Here is a 23,573-nt window from a genome sequence, read left to right on the forward strand (position 1 = left end):
GGGCGCCAAAAATGTATGCATTAATCATGGCCTATAATCAACCACACTTCAACATGGTCCTTATATGAGAAACCATCTTGGAATGAACATTAAATTGTTCATCTAAAATGATTTGGCAAATTGACTTGTTGCCTCCTAACTAGATGGATCTTGCCCTTCCTCTCAGAATGAGAAGTTGGCAACCTGACCTTTAGTACGAAGGATTTTGTAAGCTATATGAGAATGTAGTATTTAAAGCTAAATGAAATACATTGTTAAGCTAAGGAATAAAAGAAGAATAATATACTATATGAATGCATATTAAGCTAATATGAGATTAAAATGCAAGAAATTAAACTATGGATATATGAGAAAATGAGCAGATATTCTAGCATAGATTCGATGCACAATTAATTCAACCTCCATAATGAGGAATTGAAGGCTCCTTAAATAGAATCCTAGAATCGATTAACAATCAAGATAAATTGGAATGAATGGTCAAGATTGAAGATGAGATTCAGTTAGAATGGAAAATTCCTTGTGCAAATGAAGTTAACTATTTTAGATTTGAGTGTGATGGAGAGTTAACTGGTTCTCATCTGAGTGTGAGAAAGACTTAACTAAGTTGATTCCATTTTGAGTTCTATTTCACTCAAAATTTCCATTTATGAACTAAAGAGAAGATTTTGAAGAAGATATTTAATTTAATAAAATACAATATGACCTCATAAATGCATGATTTCAATTAATTGAATAATTAATCTCAATAATCAAAATGAGGAAATTATGTCATTAAATTAAATACATATTTAATTCCTTTGTACATTAGCTAAAGAAGTAATTTAATTTAATTAAAGTATGACCACTTACAATTAAATTAAACTTAATCAATAGGTTAAATGTAGCTAATTTGAGTCAATACTTAGGAATTAAATAAAGAGTGTGATGAATGTAAATTAGGGTTTTCTGCATCTGACACTTAGGTCAAGTAATGTGTATCATAATCATAATTTCCTAGTGAAATAGGACTTAGGAATGATTGAATAGACTAGAAATTGTTAACATGGCAATGTGCTAATTTTGGGGTATTACAAGGCCAACTATGATAGTTGGAAGGAAAATATGAAGACATTGGCTTTTGACAAAAACTAAGAAGAAAATTATTGAATAATCAAAGCTACAAGAATGTAGTGAGAAAGAAAGAGATATGTTCATGTGTAACATGAAAGCCAGAGAAGCCTTACTATCTGCTCTTCCAGAGAATCAATACAATCAAGTAAAAATATTTCAAATTTATCATGAAATTTGGAGCATTAGAAGTTGCATTTGAAGGTGAAAATCATAAAAAAAGAATGATATTGCAAAATTGGATTTGCACATTTCAAGATGTTAAGATGATAGAAGATAAATCTATAATAAGTTATGTTGGTAGAATATTAAAAATTATTGTAGGTATTTGGTCTCTTGGTGGAACTAAACAAGATGATGAGGTTATATAGAAGATCTTAAAAATTTTGACACCACCATTCAAGCAAACAACTCAAATGATTGAGCTAGTAATGCCCTGCACCAAAGATTTCACAAAGGAAACATTCTTTGGACGGTTAGAGTCTGTAGAAGTAGAATTGAGACAATCTAGAGAACTAGCCAGAGTTGAGACAACTTTAAGTGCTCTAAACATTCAACCTAATCTATCAAGAAGTGCAAGTGCAAGAGGAGATTTTTCCAATAGTAGTAGATCTAAAGAAGGTAAGAGGATTGAAGAAGGAATAACCCTTTTGGTAAGAAGAGAGAAAGATGGTAAGAAAATCTTTAAGTGTTGGACTTGTGATGAATATGGTCATTATGTATGTAAGTGTCCTAAAAGAGAGAAAAAGTTTAGGGAAAAATTTAAGTGTAGCAGAGATAAGGATATAAATTATTTATATGCTAATGAGGATGAAGAATCTGATGAAAGAGATTAGAGTGAAAGTGATGATGAATTAGGATCTGTGGCTATCAAGGAAGATGATCTTGATAGAGAAATTAGAGAAGAAAGAGCTTTAGTTACCCAAGTTGAGAAGAAATTAGATTGGATAACTGATAGTGGATGTTCACATCACATGATTGGTGATTTGAACAAGTTTTTATAGTTTAGAAACCATGATGGAGGTATTGTTAGAGTTGGTAACAATGTAGCTTGTCATATTATAGGGATTGGATCTATTACTCTTGATGGTAAAACTAACACTAACAATGTTTATTTTGTTGATAGTTTAAAACATAATTTGATAAGTGTTGTATAGGTGGTAGACAAGGGATATGTATTGCATTTCATAGAGAAGACTTGTATTATCAAAGACAAAGATAGTAAGTTGATTGGCATTGGAACTAGATCTAGAGGTGATGCATTTCAGTTGAATCCTACTAATATAACGTGTTTGGTTGCAAAAGTTGGTAATAGTTGGTTATGGCATAAGAGGTTCTGTCATATAAACTTTGATAATATTGTGAAGGTTAGCAATACATTTGCAATGAGAGATCTACCTAAGATTGTTAAGCCTACTAACATTGTTTGCAAGGAATGTATTTTGGCTAAACATAAGAAAGTGTCTTTTCCTAGCAAGAAGTTCTCTACTACAAAGAAATTGGAGATTGTTCACACAAATCTGAGTGGTCCTGCAAGAACTAGAGGATTCTATGGTGAAAGGTACTTTATGATTTTTGTTGATGAGTTCACTAGAATGATGTGGGTAGTATTTATTAAAGAGAATTTTGAAGCTTTTGAGAAATTTATGATATTTAAGAATAGAGTTGAAAATGAATCTAGTATCAAGATTAAATGTTTGATATTAGATAGAGGAGGAGAGTTCACCTCTAGAAAATTCAACATGTTTTGTGAAGAGAATGGAATCAAAAGATAGTTATCTTCACCAAGAACACATGAAAAAATTGGAATTGCTGAAAAAAGGAATAAGTTAGTAGCAGAAGTAGCAAGAGCAATGTTATTTGAGAATGATGTCTAAAAGACATTTTGGAGAGAAGCAATTAGAACTATAGTATATACTCTAAATAGAGTATAGATCAGAAAAGGTATGGGCAAGACACCTTATGAGTTATGGTTTGGTCATTCACCATTAGTCAAGTATTTTAGAATATTTGGAAGTAAGTGTTACATAAAGAGAGATGATGATATTGGTAAGTTTGATCCTAGAAGCAATGAAGGTATGTTTCTTGGTTAGTCATTGAAAAGTAAAGCATATAGATGTTTCAAGTATAGAACTAAGACAATACTTAAGTGCACAAATGTAAGGATTGATGAAAATTTGGGTACTAAAGAGAAGATGGTAGATTATAATTCTGATGAAGAAGAGGATAATTCTAGAATTGTTAGACAAAATGTTGAAGTTCTTTTTGAGACTAACAATAACTTGCAAAATGATGTATCTATTGAGCATAGAGAATAAAAAAGATCTAAACCTAGAGAAAAGATAAGAGTTGAGATGTCAACTCCTACCTCTAGTAAAAACATGACAAAGAATCACCCTCCAGAGCAGATAATTGGGAGCAAGGATAAAGGTGTAATGAAAAGGAAAAGAGTGAATGAGGAATTATGTTTGATTTCTCAAGGAACCTAAGAGGATAGATGAGGCATGTAAGGATGATCATTGGATGCAAGAAATGAAAGAAGAATTTGATTAGATTGTGAAAAATGAGACATGGGAATTAGTTCCTAGACCTAAAGACAAGAATTTGATTGGAACCAAGTAGGTATTCAAAAATAAGATGAATGAGCTAGGAGAAGTTGCGAGAAACAAGGCTAGACTTGTTTGCAAAGGTTATTCATAGCAAGAAGACATAGATTATGAAGAAGCATATGCACATGTGGAAAGAATGGAAGTAGTAAGGATGTTCTTGGCTTATGCAGCAAGAAATAATTTCAAGGTTTATCAAATGGATGTCAAGTCATCTTTTTTGAATAGAGAACTTGGATAAAAGGTCTACATTGAGAAACCTAATGTATTCCCTCTAATAGAAGAAAAAGAGTTTGTATGTAAATTGAAGAAAGCACTGTATGGTCTAAAGCAAGAACCTAAAACCTGGTATGCAAGGTTGGACATATATTTGTCTAAACTTGGATTTATTAAAGGCACAATAGATAGTAATCTGTACTTAAGGAAAATTGATGATGGTTTGTTCATCATTGTAATATTTGTGGATGGCATAATATTTAGAGGAAATGATAAATAAAATGATAAGTTTTTTGAACTAGAGATGAAAAATGAATTTGAAATGAGCATGATAAGAAAAATGAAGCTTTTCCTAGGATTGCAGATTGCATAGAGTAGAGATGGGATGTTTATTTCACAAGCCAAGCATCTGAAAGACTTGTTGAAAAGATTTGGTTTAGAAAGTTATAAAACTATTTGTACACTATCCAGCAAAGATGAGAGACCTATAGTTGAGCAGAATACGTATAGATCTATGACTAGAGGATTGCAATATCTAACTCACACCAGACTAGATATAGAAAAAGTAGTTAGGATTGTAACAATATTTCAAGACAATCCCAAAGAATATCATTATACAATAGTAAAGAGAATATTTAGATATTTGAAGGGTGCATCTGATTATAGAATCTAGTATGAAAAATCAAATTATTTACTTTATGTGCATAAACTAATGTAGATTGGATAGGCAGTATGGATAACAGAAAGAGCACCAGTGATGGAGAATTCTTTCTTGGAGGAAGATTGGTTTCTTGGTTGAGCAAGAAACATGAACGTATATCTCAGAGTACAACTAAGGATAAGTATGTTGTAGCAGAAAATAACTGTAATCAAGTTATGTGGATGAAGCAAATGTTGAAGGATATTGGGATTTAGTTTACAGAACCTATTATCATTTACCATGATAAAACAAGTATAGTGAGCATGTCTAAGAATCCAATATTTTATTCTAAAACAAAGTACATATCCATCAAGAATCATGTTTTGAGAGAGAAGGAAACTAAAAAAGAAATAAGGTTGGAGTATGTAAGTATTAAAGATCATTTTGCAGATATCTTTATGATGCTTTTGCCTAAGGATACTTTTGAGTATCTAAGAGGAATGCTAGGGGTTATGCCGTTGCCTACTTCAGAGTAGATGATGCAGAGAGTGCATCTGTCCAATGATACAAAGAACTATTGTTAGATTGGACTGAATGTTGATACTTCCTATATGGGGGAGTATCTACTATGTATTGAGTCATTGAGGACTCTTGGTATTTGGTATTTTGTTTAAATAGTGTCTTTGGACACTTGAGTTGATTGAAGAGTTGGAAGAAGTATATTATAAATTGGTATTTTGCACTTGTATTGACACCTTTGACATTGATGTCAATTGGGGAGAGAATATGTACATGAAAAACATCTCCTAGGAAATGGGGAGTGAGAATATGAAAGAAGCACATGTTGAGATGTCAATGGGGGAATGTTATCTCTTTAGGGGGATTTAGAAAGATTCATGTAAGTGCACAGAAGAATATGTTAGTGCATGGAAGAATATCTCCATGGAAAGATATGCATCCATTGTAAGTTGTTCACTATGAACAACTGATGCCAATTCTAGTAGCCAAAATATTTTAGATTCATGAAGAGGATTTGAGAAGATATTAGTCACAAAAGTAGAGTACAATTTGGTATTCTCAAAACTAAGATGTTTTTCATCTATATCACCATCAATACCAAAGGGGGAGATTGTTAGCATGAATTCTAATGAAACTACATAAGGGGAGTATCTTGAGCATTGGAGAACATTGATATGTTTCATTCATGACTATATTTGTCATTGATGTCAATATAGTAGTAATCCTATAAAGACTGGAATAATAACAGTCAGAGATCTTAAGATGTGCAAAAGCTAAGGAAGTTTTAGATGATGCATAGTGAAGGACATGTTTCTAAGTGTGTCTTAATGATGTGGTTAAGAGGACCAAGTTTGAGTCGATGGTGTACAGAAGTTACACTTGATTTGCTGGAAGTAGTACAGAAGCAAAGTACTGAAAAATAGTGTTTTGATGATCTGTCACTATCTTTCATCTGAGATGTAATGAAGAGATGCATAGTCACATAGTGATAGAGAATAGTCATGTCATGATGTCAGCATGTGTGCAAGATGTGGTATTGCATGTGTGAAGTTTTGTATAGACTATGAGCCTACAATGCTATCACAATTGTGAATTAATTAATTATCTTATTTTAATTAATTTGAAAAGCCTCAAGGCCAACTCAAGGAATTATTATGAAGATATGGTATAAAGGAAAGTTTTTTTCCTTATTTGTAAAGTATCTTGAAGGAGAAAGTCAAGTGGAATGCAAACTATTAGTGTGCAGTATAAGGATCAAAATTCTTACTGAATGTGTGTAAGCGATCCAAGGGATTACTGGATGCACATTTTGTGGTCTAGTTACAAGATTGCAAGAAGTAGAAGTCTGATTGATAGGACAAAGACAAAAGAAGGAAGTAAAATTCAATTCTATTATTTTTCAAGGAATAATACACAGATCATTTGGACAGTGGGTTCATTGATCTTAACCTTGAAGCTATTTGGGTAGTGGGTCCAACTATCTTCCACAACTCCTAATAGGGTTGGCAAGGCTCCTAACAGGGTTGAAATCTCCTAAAAAGGATTCAAAGTCTCCTAATAGGGACTCATATGTACTGAATGTTGTAACAAACTCCTAACAGGGTCTATCCTCTAACAAGGAATATTTATATTATTACATCATCTAGTGGATACCATTCCCATTGATGTTTTCCCTCTAATCAAGGGTTTCTGTAGTTAACATATCTGGTGTTAATTGTGCATGAGTATCTTGTTGTTGTTTTAATTTATATTACTCACATGGTTAATTTTGTTTAAGGTTAATGATTGTAATCAAAGTTGTATAACTAATTCACCCCCCCCCCCCCCCAGATTCTAACAATGAGCACTGACTAAGGTCAAAACACTAAAAACTTCCAAATTGAACTATAATCAAGGGGAATAACCATCCCAAAATGCCCAAGAACACTACCATGCAACACATGAGCATTCTTAAATTCTAAAAAAATTACCCTCAACACCTAAATGATGATGTTTCACTACCAAAATTGCACTCTCTTGAGGGCTACTCTCATCAGCTAACCACCGAGCATAGGAGCAACTTAGTATCTATGGTATAGAAAGTTCAACTATCACTAGAAACTAGGGTTACTTTAGCCAACCAGATAATGTATCACCTTTGAACAAGGTTGTAAATAATTTCATTAATGGACAAAATTGCATGTTTAACTTCTCACCAATGTAAATGATGGTAAGATGTGTCCAAAAATACCATGTCCCTCCAATAACCTACTAGAAAAACTACACCCAACCTGCTGCTAAAATCAATCTCCAACCTTAAGTCACCCACAAAAGAGTAACTTGACTGACATAACATCCCAAAAGTAAAAGCTTAGGGGGATCAAACTACAAATAGTTAAGATTGGGAAGGGAGTCTTTCTCAACCTCCTCACTAAGTTAGCCCAAGATGCATTGAGAACTCACAATATAACCAACCATCTAAACAGTCATCCAACACTAACTATGTGAGTGGCATAACCATGCAAACCTATTCACTCTAGAGAGGCAAGAACAAAGGAAATACACCAACCTTGAGGCTCATAACTAGGGTCATAACTGAAAGGTGAACTAAGTCACACCCAATCCTCCAAGGATACATCTTTAGAAGAGGAAATCTCTAGAGATACACTTGATCACAAGACCCATTATCACCAATCAAGCATGTCAATCATTAGATCATGCACTAAGAAACAACTATTATTCATTATAGGAGCCACCAAGAGCTACCAAGAACCATCACTTTCCATCCAAGCTCCACTTGACTCTACTCAAAGAGTGTACAAAAGTCTATAATAGGAAGAATCTAAAGCCAAGGACTACATAAGGACAATACTCAAATAATCCAATAAGGCTAAAGGCCAATCATCCTAGTTGCCAAAGAACACAATAACCAAAATGTCCAAAAATCACAAAAGAGGAAGAATGCTAGCACAAACATAGAACTTAACAAGAAATTAATAACACACTCTGAGACTATATAATCTCATTTAAAATTAACTCAATCATCTATAAATAGTTACAAATATTTGAATTCAAGGAAAGGAAGAAAAAGAAGCAAGAGAATAAAGAAAAAGGAAAAAGGAAGAAGAAGCAAGGGGGGGGAAGAGGAGGAAAAAGGAAAGTAAGAAAAAGAAGCAAGAGAATAAAGGGAAAGAGAAAGAGTAGTGAATGAAAAGGAGGAGGAGGAGGGAGAGGAAAAGGAGGGAAGAAAGAAAGAGAAGAAAATGAAGTAGGAAGATGAGAAACAAGAGAAAAAAATAAAGGAGGACAAAGAGGAGGACAAAGGGAAGCAAAAATATTGTTATAAATAAGGTGTCTCAACCTTGGATGATTCCTATTCTTATTATTTGTTTTGTAAATGTACTTTTTGCAAATAATGTAATTAAGTGTGAGTGTTCATGTCTAGTTAGCATGTTGATGTGTCACTCCACTTGCATATGTCGGCATCTTGAATTATGAAAAATTCCTATAATGTGTTAAGAGTTATCTTTGGAATATTTAATTGTAAGGAAATCATGACTAAAATGGCTATGATGGATTCCTATGATGCATAAGAGCTATCTTTGAAAGATGCCCTAAAAATGGAAAGCGCATTATATAAGCACTTTAAGGGTTGTAGATAGTTGTGTGTGTGAGTAGTGTATTGTTGGTTGCTACTGGATAAGTCTTGCATGTCCTAAAAGAGCTTGCACTATAATTGTGTTGTAACCTTTGAGTTGAAGATAATACATTGTACAGGTCTTGGAGGGGTGGGGTTGTTTTACAAAAAGGTTTTTCCCCACTGGCATATCTTTTTGGTTATGTGTTGTTATTTATTTATCTATTTTTTGTATTCATGGTTGAATGAAATATTATTGTTTACATAATATTGAATCTAAAATTGTAAGGAATTAAAAAGAATTTGCACAATAATTTCCTTAAGAGATTAGTGTGGGAAGCTATTTTCGTACTTGAGTTTCTTTACAAGTGGTATCAGAGCTTGATCAACTTTTGATCCTAGTTGTTGGTTAAGGGTTTTTGAGCTAATCTCAATTTGAGTGGGATTTTTATGCAGAGCATTGTAATTCTTATTTATAGATTGAGATGGCTAGTTCATCATACAGAAAAATGGAGGTGGAGAAATTTAATGGCAGTAATTTAGAGTTGTGGAAACTCAAGATGGAAGACTTTCTTGAAGATCATGATCTATGGGAGGTGAATTTACTTAATGTGATATGCCCAAAAATATCTCAAGTAGATTGGGATCTCAGGGATTAGAAAGCTAAGGGTCTCATTAGACTCTATCTAGCTGATTCAATTCTCCTAAATGTTCTTGATGAGAAGACTGCAAATAGTTTGTGGACATGCCTTGGGTCTATGTATTAGGCCAAATATATAGTGAACAATTCATTCCCAAGGAAGAAGTTGTATTCTCTAAGAATGAAGGGAGGATCTATTATAGATCATCTAAATTATTTTAATTTTCTAATTGCATAGTTGGCATCATTTGGTGTTAAGATAGAGGAGGATCGATGTATGACCCTATTATATTCCTTACTAGATTCATGGAACCATCTTGTGATGGCTCTTGGAAGTACTTTAGTCACTTTTAGAATGAATGATGTGGTTTCTTCATTTTTATCTAAGGAGATGAGGAGAAAGTCTTCAGATTCGACTAAGGAAGCTCTTGTTGTTTGAGGGAGATCCAACAACAAATGCAGGAAAAATGACAATAAGTCTATAAAGGGTTTAGATTCAAATCTTGTGGAAAATCAAAGCCTCCTAGAAAGTCCAAGGCAAAATTCTAGAATTGTTATAAGACTGGGAACTTCTGTAAAGACTATAAAGAGCCAAAGAAGAAGAAGAAGGCCTCATGTTTAGGTTCAAAAAAATCTCAAGAAGATGACAATGCTTCCATTGCAGCCTTGGAAGTGCATGCATCTGATGATGTGTGGTTGATAGAATCGGGTGCTTCTTTCCACGTGGCCTCTCATAAAACTTGGTTCTCAAAGTATGAAGTTTCCCATGATGGAAAGGTGTACTTGGGTGATGATTCTTAGCTAAAGATAGTTGGATGAGGATAGGTCACTATCAAATCCCTTGATGGATGAGTAAAGGGGATCAATGGGGTAATGCACATCCTTGGTTTGGCATGAAACCTATTATCTATAAGTATAATGAATGATGTAGGTGTGCAAGTTTTTTTTTCCAAAGATGGATGTAAGATGATGAGAGGATCTATGGTGCTTGCTAAGGGTACTAGGAGAGGTATACTATTTTAGCTTGATGCATGCATTTATCAGTGCAATAGTTCTTATATTTCAAAGAAGAGAGTAGCTATCACTTCATCCCCACCATCTAAATGATTAGTAAAGAAGATTATGGTTATTGATTTTGATGGTAGTACAACATCTATACCTAAGGGTGCAAACACATTAGAAGGAAAGCTTCTTGTGGAAAAGACAATGTTGTGGCATATGAGATTTGGCCACATTGGTGAGAAAGGTCTTAGAACCCTAAAGAACAAAAACCTCATTGAGGGGTTAAATGATTGTAATCTCAAGTTTGACTTCTATGAACATTGTGTCTACGGTAAAAAAATCATGTTCAATTTTACTCTAGTTCTCACAAACCTTCTGATGTTTTGGATCATATTCATTTCGATGTATTTGGTCCTATAAAAGTTCCTTCAATCTCCAAGTCTATATTTTTTGTATCTTTCATAGATGATTATAGTAGAAGGACATGGATTTATTTCCTAAAAAGTAATACACAAGTCTTTAGTTGGTTTAAGGAATTTAAAGCCATTGTAGAGAATCAAACTAGTAAGAAGATTAAGTGTGTGAGAACTAACAATGGTGGTGAGTTTTTCTTAGTAGAGTTCAAACAATTTTGTAAAGAACAAGGTATTGAGAGGCATAAGACAACTCCTTATACCCCATAGCAAAATGGAGTTGTAGAAATAATGAATAGGACACTAATGGAGAAGGCTAGGAGTATGCTTAGTAGAGCTGGTCTTGAACAAAAGTTTTGGGCTGAAGTTGTGGCCACCACTTGCTATCTAGTTAATAGATCTCCTACATTAGCTCTTGTTGGTAATAAATCCATGGAGATGTGGTCTGGTAAGAAGCCTTCAACTAGACATCTTCTTATTTTTGGTTGTGAAGCTTATGTGCATGTTCCAAAGGAGAAAAGATCTAAGTTGGAAAACAAAGTTGTCAAATGTATTTTCATCAAATACAGTGTTGGTATGAAAGGATACAAGCTCTGGGATCCTATGACTAATAAGGTGTTGTATAGTAGAAATGTTATTTTTAGAGATCTAACATCTTCTCCTATTGTACTACAACCAAATGAAAAAAAAAAGAAGGAAGATATTGTTCAGATGCTTTCTACCCCTAAGAAGACTGAACAGAAAGACAATGTTGGTTCTAGTGATGAGGAGAGCTCTAGTAGCTTTGACAGTTCAAAAGAAGAGAAAGAATGACCTCAACCTCAGCCCTTGAGGAGATCCACAAGAGTAAGAAAGTAGCCACAAAGGTTTGGTTATTCTATGTTAGATTCTAGCTGTTCATTTTCTCTGATTACTAACACTATTGAGCCTAGATTTGTGAAAGAGGCTTTGGATATGGAAGATGCAAGCTCCTAGATTGAGGCCATGGATAATGAGATGGCTTCATTGTATAAAAAAGAAACTTGGGACCTTGTACCTTTTCCTAAAGGACTAAAATTTGCTGGTAGAAAATGGGTGTTCAAGAAGAAATTCCTTGTAGATGGCAATTTTGAAAGGTACAAAGCTAGATTGGTTGTGAAGGGGTATTCACAAGTAGAGAGAATAGATTATGGTGAAATATTATCTCCTATTGAAAAGTTGAAATCCATTAGATTTTTGTTATCTCTTGCTGCATCATATGATTTAGAGATAGAATAGATGGATGTGAAGACAACTTTCCTTCATGGTGATTTGGAGGAAGATTGTATTTGTAAGATCAAAATCATATCATTGTATTTACTTCAAAGTTGAAAAATGATCACCTTATTATTGTTGCATTATATGTTGATGATATGTTTCTATTTGGGAAGGGTAAGGGTATGATTTCTGATTTTAAATCTTAATTGTCAAGTCTAATAGAAAAATTTGGTTAAGTTAGAGTAAGTATGTGAAGTCTATGTTGGACAGGTTCAACATGGTATATTGTAGACCTTTGTGTGTTCTTATTTCTATGGGAACAACGTTATCTATAGATGATTGTCCAAAATCTACTAGTGAGGTGGAGGACATGATTAGAGTACCTTATGCTAGTGTAGTTGGCAGTCTTATGTATGCTATGGACTATAGTAGACAAAACATTTCCCAAGCAGTGGGAGTTCTAAGCTAGTTTGTGGCTAATCCTAGATAGGTACATTGGACTACATTCTGGAGCTCCACATTTAGTTTATATTTGTGGGTTTGTGGATTTAGATTTGGTAGGTGATATTTATAGTAGGAGATCAACTAGTGCTTATGTGTAACTATATTTGGTGGTGCCATCAGTTGGATGAGTAAGTGACAACTTGTGGTTACTTTGTCCACTATAGAAGTTAAGTACATGGATGCTACTCATGCTTGTAAGAAAGCCATTTGGCTTAGGAGATTGTGTTCTAATATTGTTGTTGATGCAAGACAAATTACTATTTGTTGCGGTAGTCAAAGTGCTATTTTCCTTGCAAAGAATCCAACTTTCCATGCCAAAATGAAGTACATTGATGTGTAGTTTCAATTTATGAGAGATATGGTGGAAGATGGAAAGGTAAATTTTGAGAATGTAGATACTATAAAGAATGTTGCAGATGCATTGACAAAACTAGTGGACACAAAGAAGTTCATATGGTGTTTGAAGTCTATGGGCCTTTTGACCTATAGTGATTAGTTCTTGTTATGTTCCTATTGCTCTTACAAGGTGTTCAACAAGTGGGAGAATGTTAAGAATAAGGTTTCTCAACTTTGATAATTCCTATTCTAATTATTTTCTTTATAAATGTATTTTTTGCAAACAATGTAATTAAGTGTGAGTGTACATGTCTAGTTGACACGTTGATGTGTCACTCCACTTGCATTTGTCTTCATCTTGAACTATCACAAATTTCTATGATGGATTCCTATGACTCATAAGAGCTATCTTTGGAATATTTAATTATGTGTAAGGAAACCATGACTGAAATGGTTATGACAAATTCCTATGATGCATAAGAGCTATCTTTGGAATATGCCATAAAAATGGAAAGCACATTATATAAGCACTTTGAGGACTATAGATAGTTGTGTGTGTGTGAGTAGTGTATTGTTGGCTGCTACTGGATAAGTCTTCCATGTCCTGAAAGAACTTGCACTATAAGTGTGTTGTAACCTTTGAGTTGAAGATAATACATTGTGTAGGTTTTGGAGGTGTGGGGTTGTTTTACCAAAAGGTTTTTCCCCACCGACATATCTTTGTGTTTATATGTTATTATTACTTTATCTATTTTTAGTATTCATGGTTGACTACAATATTATTGTTTACATTATATTGAATCTAAAATTGTAGGGATTTAAAAAGATTTTATACAATACTTTCCTTAAGAGATTAGTGTAGGAAGTTGTTTCCACACCTAAATTTCTTTACAAAAATGATGAGAATATATTAAGTTTTGCAAGTCTAAAACCTATGTGACAGGTTGCTCTTGTGAGGGAGTCAAAAGACTTGTAGACTTTTGTAACAACATTCCATATTTTCCTTCAACCAATATCAAAATTTTGGAGAAATGATGCATGTAATTTTTAAATAGCTTGAAATCAACATGGTGATGTTGGGTACATTACTATTTAACAAAGGAAAATTAAAAATGATTCAAGTCCAAATGAAATGAACCCTATACTTTTATGCAGGGTTTCCAAGCTATACTCAATTTAGGGACATACATTACCCAAAATCCACAGGAAAATAAGGTCATACTATAATTTGAGTTTTATGATAAAATATATCAAATATTAGTGTGAAATAGGGGAAAGATAATAGTTAATAAATAAAAAGGACAAAAGATGAAATATAACTTGTAACCTGCAATGTCTAAAAAGGAAAAAAAAAAAAGAAAAACCACAATGGATAAAGGATAAGGAAGAAGGGAGTTGGTCAATTTTTTTGTAGAGAGAATTTGACAAGGTGGTTGTAGCCTATAATGCTTCATAAAAATAAAAATAAAGTGATTATTTAAGTTATATTATGGACAGAAATTAATGAGTGTATTTGAGTTTATCCTAACTTATTTGGGTTTGTATTCCATTGTGTGTGATTTCCTTCAAGTGATTGTTGGTTGAAATCATAGATTCCACATTCCTATAATAGAATTAATCTTCATTGCCATTTTTTGTTATTAAGCCTTCAAGGTTGAGTGTAGATAGGTGGGAAAATTTTTATTTGACTTATATTTTGAAATATCTTTAGACATTATCTTTTTGTTTATATATCAGTGATCACACTATGACATATCTTTTAAAATATGTTTTTAAAATTTAGATGTGACTACTAAAGATATTTTTCTTGTGTCATGCCCTAAGTTTACGAGGCAAAACACAACCAACAAATTTTTTTAATTTTTTTATTTCTATTTTATTTTTTATTTTTATTATTATTATTATTTGATTATTGTTTACTTATTTATTGGGTGTTGGTTTTAAAAATAAGTATTGAATATGTATTTAATTTTAATTTCAATTGATTCTTTATTTTTTTTATCAATTATTCAAAGTTACCAATACCCCCAAATGAAAAAGCAAATTAGTGTATTTAACTAATATTGAATTAAAATGTCACAAAAAGAATATGAAATTTAAAGACTAACATTGCTAACCATCATCATTTTTTTTGTCCATTTAATTAAATTGCTAATAATTTTCCCATAAATATAATACATTGCTAATCATCCCTTTTGTTGGGGTTTGAAACTACTAAACAAAAAAATGCTCAATACCAACAAGGTAACACTCATACAACCTAAGGAATAACAAATTCATATTAATAATTATATGTGAAATCATTTGGACCCAACTTCAACAAAACCAAGGAAAGTTTTCTACTCTTTAGGTTATGCTAAACCAAGGTGAGTATACCTAGGGGATAATTTACCAAGATATTGCTACATGAAACTTAATTTAGTTTAATTCTAATTTTCATCTTCTATCCCTATCACATATGCAATTTATCCATTTGTTGATACTCTATGATTCATATATATCCCTTTTAATTAGATTTGGTCACAATTCTCCTTGAGTTTGTAAAATTCCCTAGTAATAGCAGCTACCTATAACTCAGAAAAATGTATAAATGAATGCTGACCAGCAATACAACCTTGGCTGAAAATGATTTTGAATTTAAAATTGATTTGGCATGAAGAAGCAAGATTTACTCTCAACTATCAATGATTTATATGACCAATGCCTTGTCCATTGCACAATAACTTACTATTGGTGGGAGATCTAATTCAGACAACTTGTGAATGAATTTATCAACAACAATCACCCATTCCCATTCTTATAAAATATCCTTTCCATAAACTCATGAATTCTATTGATCTACTAAAGCATTTATATAATTCATTGAATTAAAAGATAATAATAAAACCAATACACAACCAATCCAGATTGCATTCAGCCACATGAACCTCATTCAAATGACCTCAAAATAAAAAAGCTCATAAAATGGAGATAGGAAGTGATGACACAAAACAATGGTGTAAATACCCCTTTGTATTATCCTTTTGAGAAGAGTAATATAGTAACCAATAGAATTTCAAAAAAAGCCCAAAAAATTCAACTGGCTATGTCATATTTTTTTGAGAAAATGTACACTTGAAAGTATCTAAACTACTACATGAAATAGGAGTGATTGTACTATTTCTTGATAATTCCAAAAAATACATAAGAATTTGGACCATCACATTGCCTAGAAAACTCATTTATATAGGCATGAGTTGCTACAAGAAAAGGGCAAATGTGATTGATAGGTGTCATTTACAAAAATATACTTACATAAACCTATCACAAAAAGACAAAACTATGAATAACAAAAAGACTTTTACATCAAACATTCTTTTGTGGGTCCCTTTCTGTTACAACAGTTTTGTAAAGACAAGGGTACTATGATATGATTCTTTAACTATTCTAATTCCTTGGAGTAAGTGGCTATCAAGCTTGAAAGCGATGAGTCATCTCTAGTTCCCTACAAATTTACTTTAACCTGAGGATTCTCCTTGTCTTCATCATCAACTATAAGGGTGACAGTTACTCTTGCATCTTCTTCTTTCTCATCATCTTCTACCTCGTCCCCTTCTACCATCTGCTCTATAGTCATGAATTTATCTTTCCACTCATTATAGGTAGTGTTATCTGGCCAATAAAAATTTAGGACCTCCCTGTGTATAGTTCCTAAAGAATTTGCAACTGCCTCTATATCAACAAGATCTTTTCTGATAGCACTATAAAATAATTGTACCTTTACCAACTCCTCATTTTTCATTGCCCATAATAAGTGACCAATCTCATTAATAACTTTATTCATCCTTTCACAAAAAATCTCATCTAGCTCCCTCTTCCATTCTTCCTTTTCCTTCACTTTATCAATAGTATTTAAAGCACAAGGAAATAAATCAAATTTTTCTACAATATACTTGGAAAAAAAAATAATTAATCTTTTTTGAAAAGAATCTTGTCTATCATCAAAACCTTGCAATTTATTTAACAAATCAAAGATATTTTCTATTTGATGACAAGGCAGTTCGATGACAAATATACACATAGTAGTGATATCATTATTCCTTTCTATCCACTTTTGCACAAGAGGTTTGAATGTAACTTAATCTCTCTTCAATTCATCCCTTATGCTCCAATCCTTGCCAATTGATCAAAAAATGTTGGGCATTCTATTCTATCCACTAAATACATTATACCCTACCTCAACTTCTCTTCAAATTGATTATTTAATTCTACATGCAGTGAATACAACTTATTCTTCTCTTCTTCAAAATCCTTTGCAATGTAGAATAGAGGCCCTTTCAGGGTATTTGGTATCTCAATAATTGGAGTTTATTTGAAGGGTTCAATAGGTGGCCATGGGGGCTATGCAATGCTTGGTCTAATAGATTCTCCTACTTTTCTTTTCCCAAGTATTTTCTCCATTTGAGATACTTTTTTTTCTAATGACTGTATCTGCATACCCCTCTCCTCATATGCTTCCAAAACTTCTTCAAACCTAGCATTGAGTTATGAAAATTTATCTTCTTCCTTGCCAGAAATGACACTACAAAATTTCAATATTTCTAAAGCCATTCGAATTATTTTCTTGCTGCCAACCTCACCAACCCTGAACACTGTTAATGCACCACTATGCTCTACAGTAGAAATTTCTTACATTCTGGTCTTATCCCTTTTACCAATAGACCAAATAACTAGGGCTTGGTGATCATCACTGAACTTGACTCCCCTATGAGCCTGTAATACCTCTTCTTTAGGCTTAAACTGAACATTTGATGCAAGAGCATCTAGTGGTGTAAGGGCAATCCTGTATCACCAAAAAAAATGTTTAGAGATAGTTTCTATTTAATGTGTTTTTATTTATGGATACCCATTTTGGTCAAGTAAAGGTTCCAACTCTCACAATTCTACTATTAGTTTTCTTGGTTAGAGTTTTTAAGCACCTTGGGATGTGTAAATGCAAAAAATGGGTTATTTTGTAATAGAGTCAAAATTATGATGAGTTAGAGGGTGTAATTTGGAGGGATAATTATACTTTTAATTTAAAATACTCTAGAAAAAGAATTAGGTCAAAAGACTTTATGGTTAGAAAGTTATTACAGTTTTAAGTTTCCTAGAGACCTCCTAAGAGTGCTTCAAAGTCAGAAATGGGGCACTAAATATCCTTGTATAGGGCCAAAAAATGGAGAACAAGTGAAGATAGTCCATAGGGCTGTAGAGAAGCTTGAGATCTTTCCAAAAATGTAAATGGTTTATCAATCAAAGTCCCAGTTCAAAAGTTATGCCTTTGAAAGTTGGACTACCATTTCTAGATTCTTCTAATTTTACAACGACTTCTAACATGACTTTTGGAACTTTTTATTTTGGTGATGGTTTCCAACTAGCATATTATAGAATGTATTCCTAACCCTAAATGAATTGGGGTCTATTTAAGAACATTTTTGGCATTGTAAAGGCAGTTCTTAGTAGAGTTAGAGAGAAGGTACTGTGTGTAGGATTTCTTTCTCCAGAATCATACTATTGTAAGCCCATAGGGAAATTTTCATTGATAATAATATTTCCCTTTTCCTATGTGTCCATTTTGGTCTTTGGTTGTGTCTCCATCAAGTGGTATTAGAGTAGGTTTTCCTGAGTGTGTAGACAGAGTACTGACTATGAGGCAATTTGCATCAAGACTATGTGATTGTGGGTTTGAGACAAGAAGATGCCTCCATGAAGGGAATGTGGTGGAAGGGCCAGAGTTGTTACTCCTAAGGTTAGAGCCCTCCAGAGACAAGTTCAAGCATTATAGGAGGAGATATTTAGAGGACTAAATATTGCTACAGGTAATGAAAGTGAGGAAGAAAATGAAGAAGAAGAAAATATTGGACAGGAAGGGGAAGGCAAAGAGGAAGTCCTAAATTAGGTAGAGGAGAGGTTTTTTAGGGCCATTTCTAAGCTTGGAAAAAGACCTAAAATTTATGTGGGTATGTTTTTGGGAACTCTAAACTGAGATGAGTTGATCAATTGGATAAATGAAATAGAGGAGTATTTTGAGTATGAGGATATCAAAGACCCTAAGAGGGTTAAATTTGCAAAGGCCACAATGAAAGGCCATGCCAAAATTTGGTGGTAAGAGGTTTAGTTGGAAAGGAATAGAAGAGGAAAGGAGAAAATCACAAGGTGGGATCGCATGGTGGACAAATTACAAAAGCATTTCATTCCAGTTGATTACGAGCTTAATTTGTTCAAGAAGATACAAGGGTTAAAGCAAACAGAAAAATCTGTCCAGGAATATATAGAGGAATTTTATCAACTTCATATTAGGGTAGGACTGGTAGAAGCTAATAAGAAGATGGTTTCTCATTACCTCAGTGGGTTACGACCAAGCATTTATGAGGAGTTAAGTTTGGTTAAAATGACTAGCATTGAAGAGGCATGCTAGTTTGCCCTACAAGTTGAAGAGAAGCTAAACAAAAAGTTTGATGGTAGACAAAGAGGGCATGGTTAAGGAGTGTATACACTAAAAATTGTCCCGAATGACTTTATTAATCTAAATAATACTAGTCACATTCCTCTACTTATTTAATTAAATTATTTAAATTAAATAAGTTCATTTTTTCCTAAGTATTTAAATTTAATTTAAATACTCCTAGCTCTAATGTGTTAATTTTAAATCAACACATGATTCTCCACGTATTCCTTTTTTAAATAAATTTTATTTATTTAAAATCCTCCATGTTCCCATTAATTCTTCTAGACCTTGATTAAATTAAATTTTATTTAATTTAATCTTTATTCAAACCGCCTAGAAGTATGTGCATTCATATGAGTTGTCATCACATCTTTTAAGCACATGTTGTCTACACCATAGGAATCTTCTACACACATGCCATCTCATCAGTCTTATCTATCTATCTAGAATGTGAGATAAGGTGCTTAGTTGTCAATTCTTATCCTTATCTCCTGTGTTTAGTTGTCAATTCTTATCCTTATCTCTTAGTGGTTTCTAAGCACATTCTAGATGCTTCCTCCATCCACTTTAAATAGACATCTTGTCTCAAGCATTTGAGACTATGAGAAACACACAACGAAGAGAACCCCGGCTGGGTTAGGAGTCATTCAAAGTCCATCGTTGCATCATCATTCTATCATTTTGAATTCTCATATCTTCTAGTTTAGGTACATTTTCCATTTGCATTCATACATCCAAGAGATTCATCTATTGTTGTGTTCCTAAGAGCATACTGAACATTTTCTCCATTGCTATGTTCATAGTTTGAGGTTTGCATAATTTTGGTTACAATTTTATGCAACACAAGGAGGAAGGGGTAGTGGTAGATCATTTGGAGGTCATAATGAGACCCAAAAGAAAAATGAAGATGTGGGTACTAGCAGGAGCCAGAAGAACAAGAGTTTCAATCGCTCCTATGATAAAAACTTTGGAGATTAGAGAATAAGAGGTAGAGGACATGGACAAGGTTTAGGAAGAGGAGGCTTCCATGGTGGTGTAGGGCACCCAAGAAAAAGCAGAAACAAAGAGTTATTTAGACTCATGGATGGTTTAATGATCAAAGATTTGAATGTCATGGGATCTATGGTTCATTTTATATTTAAATATGTTTGATGAAACAAGCCTAAATTATAATGGCAATGTAATAGAGGTTAGGGTACTATAAGGTCTAAAAAAAATGTAATATGGTCTTAAGACCAATTAAAATTTGTAAAAGCACCAATAGTACTCAAAAGTTGTAGTTTTCCTAAAAATGCAAAATAGGCCTTTAGAGGCTAGAGTGAGGGTTTGAAAGTAGTTTGGAGATTAAGGATAGGCTAAATTTATAATAAACCTTTAAAAGGTAATAAAAATGATATAAATTCATAGAGGTTAAGTGTTGTTGAAGTTGGAAACTTTTTTGACAACTTTGACAACCCAAACTAAGCATAACAGTTAGTAACTAGCTATTACCGATTATGTGGAAGTTATAAACTAGTTTGAAAACATTATAGAAGGGGAGAGGCGTGATTTTTTGTAGGGAGAAGAGTTTAGGGAAGGATTATATGGGGATTAAAAGGATATTTTTTATTCAAGAAGCAATGTAAAAATATGTTATATGCAATAAAATGGAAATTCATTCCAAACATCTCTGTCATTGCTCGTGAGGGTACAATCCACAATTTGGATGCCAAAACTCTTCTTTAAATTGCTAATATGGAGTAAAATGGAGGTGTTAATTTTAATCCATTTATATGATGAATTTTATTTATTTTTGAAGGTTTTTGAAACTTTTATACCCTGTTTTATGTTGATTGTTCCAGAATAGTGATATAGGATAACAATCAACTATTTTTGAGAAAATGGTGTCTTGTTTATATTTCTCCCTTGCATGATCCATATGGGATGTAGAGAGGATATATTTTATGCATTTATTTCTTTTAATAAAATTTTATATGTAGGGAAGAACAAATTGATAAGAAGGTGATCTCTAATCATGCATGTGTGAATGAAAGTTTGTCTCAAAATTAAGTAGTCCCAGTGTGGGGGCTATATCTCCCAACTCCATCGTTGGATCGTATTAAGATTTGGGTATACTTGAGAGAGGATAATTATTCTCATACTCATTAGAGAAATTGAGAAGTTTTTATCTTATTCATAAGTTACACTTATTTGGTACGGGCCTATCCAGAGACAACAAGGAAGCATATCTTTGGTGATTGGGCTAGTGAGCACTTAGTAGGAGATAGTTGATTAGTTGGATCCATGGATTAGATTGGGGGAAAATGAGTTGTTTTAAATGATGTAGAGTGGTTGGTGGCACCACAATTGGTTTGTGCACTCTGATTGATCATAGTGTGTATTGGATCAAAGGGAATGATCCTTAGGAAGCCTAATTGATATGGGTGAAAAGAACTTGTGAAGTCCCTCATATTTTGTAGAATGAAGACCACCATACCACCTCTACATCACATGGTACCTATTTTTATTGCAATGAAGAAGGTCATTGTACATTTCAATGCCCTCAGTTACAAGGAAGGATAGATAGGAGAGCTAATGGTCAAGCAAGGGTTACTCATGTGGATAAAGATACACATTCATCACATTTTGAGGATGTAGAAAGAGGAGAGGTTCTTGTAAACAAAAGAGTCTTACTAAGTAGTGAAACTAAACTTGGACAAAGGAGGATTTTGTTTTGTACCTGGTGCAAGTGCAAGGATAAGTGTTGTGATGTGATTATTGATGGTGGTAGCACTGGCAACTTAATGTCTAAGGAGATGGTCTCTAAGCTAAATCTCATAAGGGAGAAACACCCTCAACCCTATTGGATTTCTTGGGTGAAGGATGATCATAAAGTCCTGGTTAGTGAACAATGTTTGGTGAAGTTCAAGATTGGGAGTTACCATCATGAAGTTCTCCATGACATTATTCTGATGGATGTCTCCCATTTATTGTTGGGAAGACCATGGAAATTTGATAGACATGTTGTACATGATGGTCGTGCAAATACATACTCTTTAACAAAGGATGGCATTCACCAAAAACTAAAGCCCTTGGTAAAGGAAGGTGAAAAAGTATGTAGTAGTGCTAGGATATTTCTTGTTGATGGAAAATTTTTTTTGGATGGTATGAAACATCAATGTATGTGTTATGATTTGATTCCTAGAAGAGATAAGGAAGGTAGTAGTGAAATTCCACCTGAAGTTTCAGGCCTATTAAGTGAGTATGGAGATGCCATCTTTGATAATGTTCTAGAAGGGTTGCCACTAGTGAGGTAGACTAGTCATTAGATAGATTTAATCCATGGAGCTAGTTTTCCTAACAAGGATGCTCATAGGATGACTCCTACTGAAACTGAGGAGCTAAATAGACAAGTTTAGGAGCTATTAAGGAAAGGTTTGATTTGAGAGAGCCTAAGTCCATGTGCAATACCTGTAGTACTGGCACCAAAGAAGGATGGAGAGTGGAGAATGTACACAGACTCTCAACCTATAAATAGAATAACCATCAAGTATCGATTTCCTTTTCCAAGAATGGATGATATTATGGACTATTTGAGTGGAGCTTAGTACTTCACAAAGATAGATATCAAGAGTGGCTATCATCAAATATGGATACAAGATGGAGATGAGTGGATGACTACATTCAAGACCAAGGAGGGTCTATATGAATGGTTAGTCATGCCCTTTGGACTAACCAAAATGCCATGCACCTTCATGTGGCTTATGAATGAGCTACTAAAGAAATTCTTGGGAAAATTTTTTATTGTATATTTGGATGAACATTTGTTGCACATTCGTAGTGTCCTTGAAAGTTTGAGGGAAGAGAAAATGTTGATTAATTTGAAGAAATGTAGCTATGTAAAAAAAAATTTAGTCTACTTGGAGTTGGTTTTATCATCTAAATGTCTCAAAATTGATCTAGAGAAGGTAAAGGCCATCTTGGAAAGGCCTACTCTAAGGTCTGCTACTAAGGTGAGATAATTTTATGGTCTGGTTAGTTTTTCGAGGAAGTTCATTAAGAATTTTAGTGGCATATGTGCACCACCTAACTAAAACAATAAGGGGGGATAGGAAAGAGTTCAAGTGGACTAAAATAGTTGTAAGGAGTTTTGAATTGTTGAAGAAGAAGGTGACAGGACAACCTATGTTGGCACTTCCTAATTTTAGTATAGTGTTCTAGGTAGATTGTGATGCTAGTGGCAGTGCTACTGGGGCTATATTCAGCCAAGAAGGTAAGCCTATTGCATAT

Source organism: Cupressus sempervirens, chromosome 5 (assembly GCF_028749045.1).
Source record: "Cupressus sempervirens isolate cs-2001-9-10 chromosome 5, ASM2874904v1, whole genome shotgun sequence".
Classification (NCBI taxonomy): Eukaryota; Viridiplantae; Streptophyta; class Pinopsida; order Cupressales; family Cupressaceae; genus Cupressus; species Cupressus sempervirens.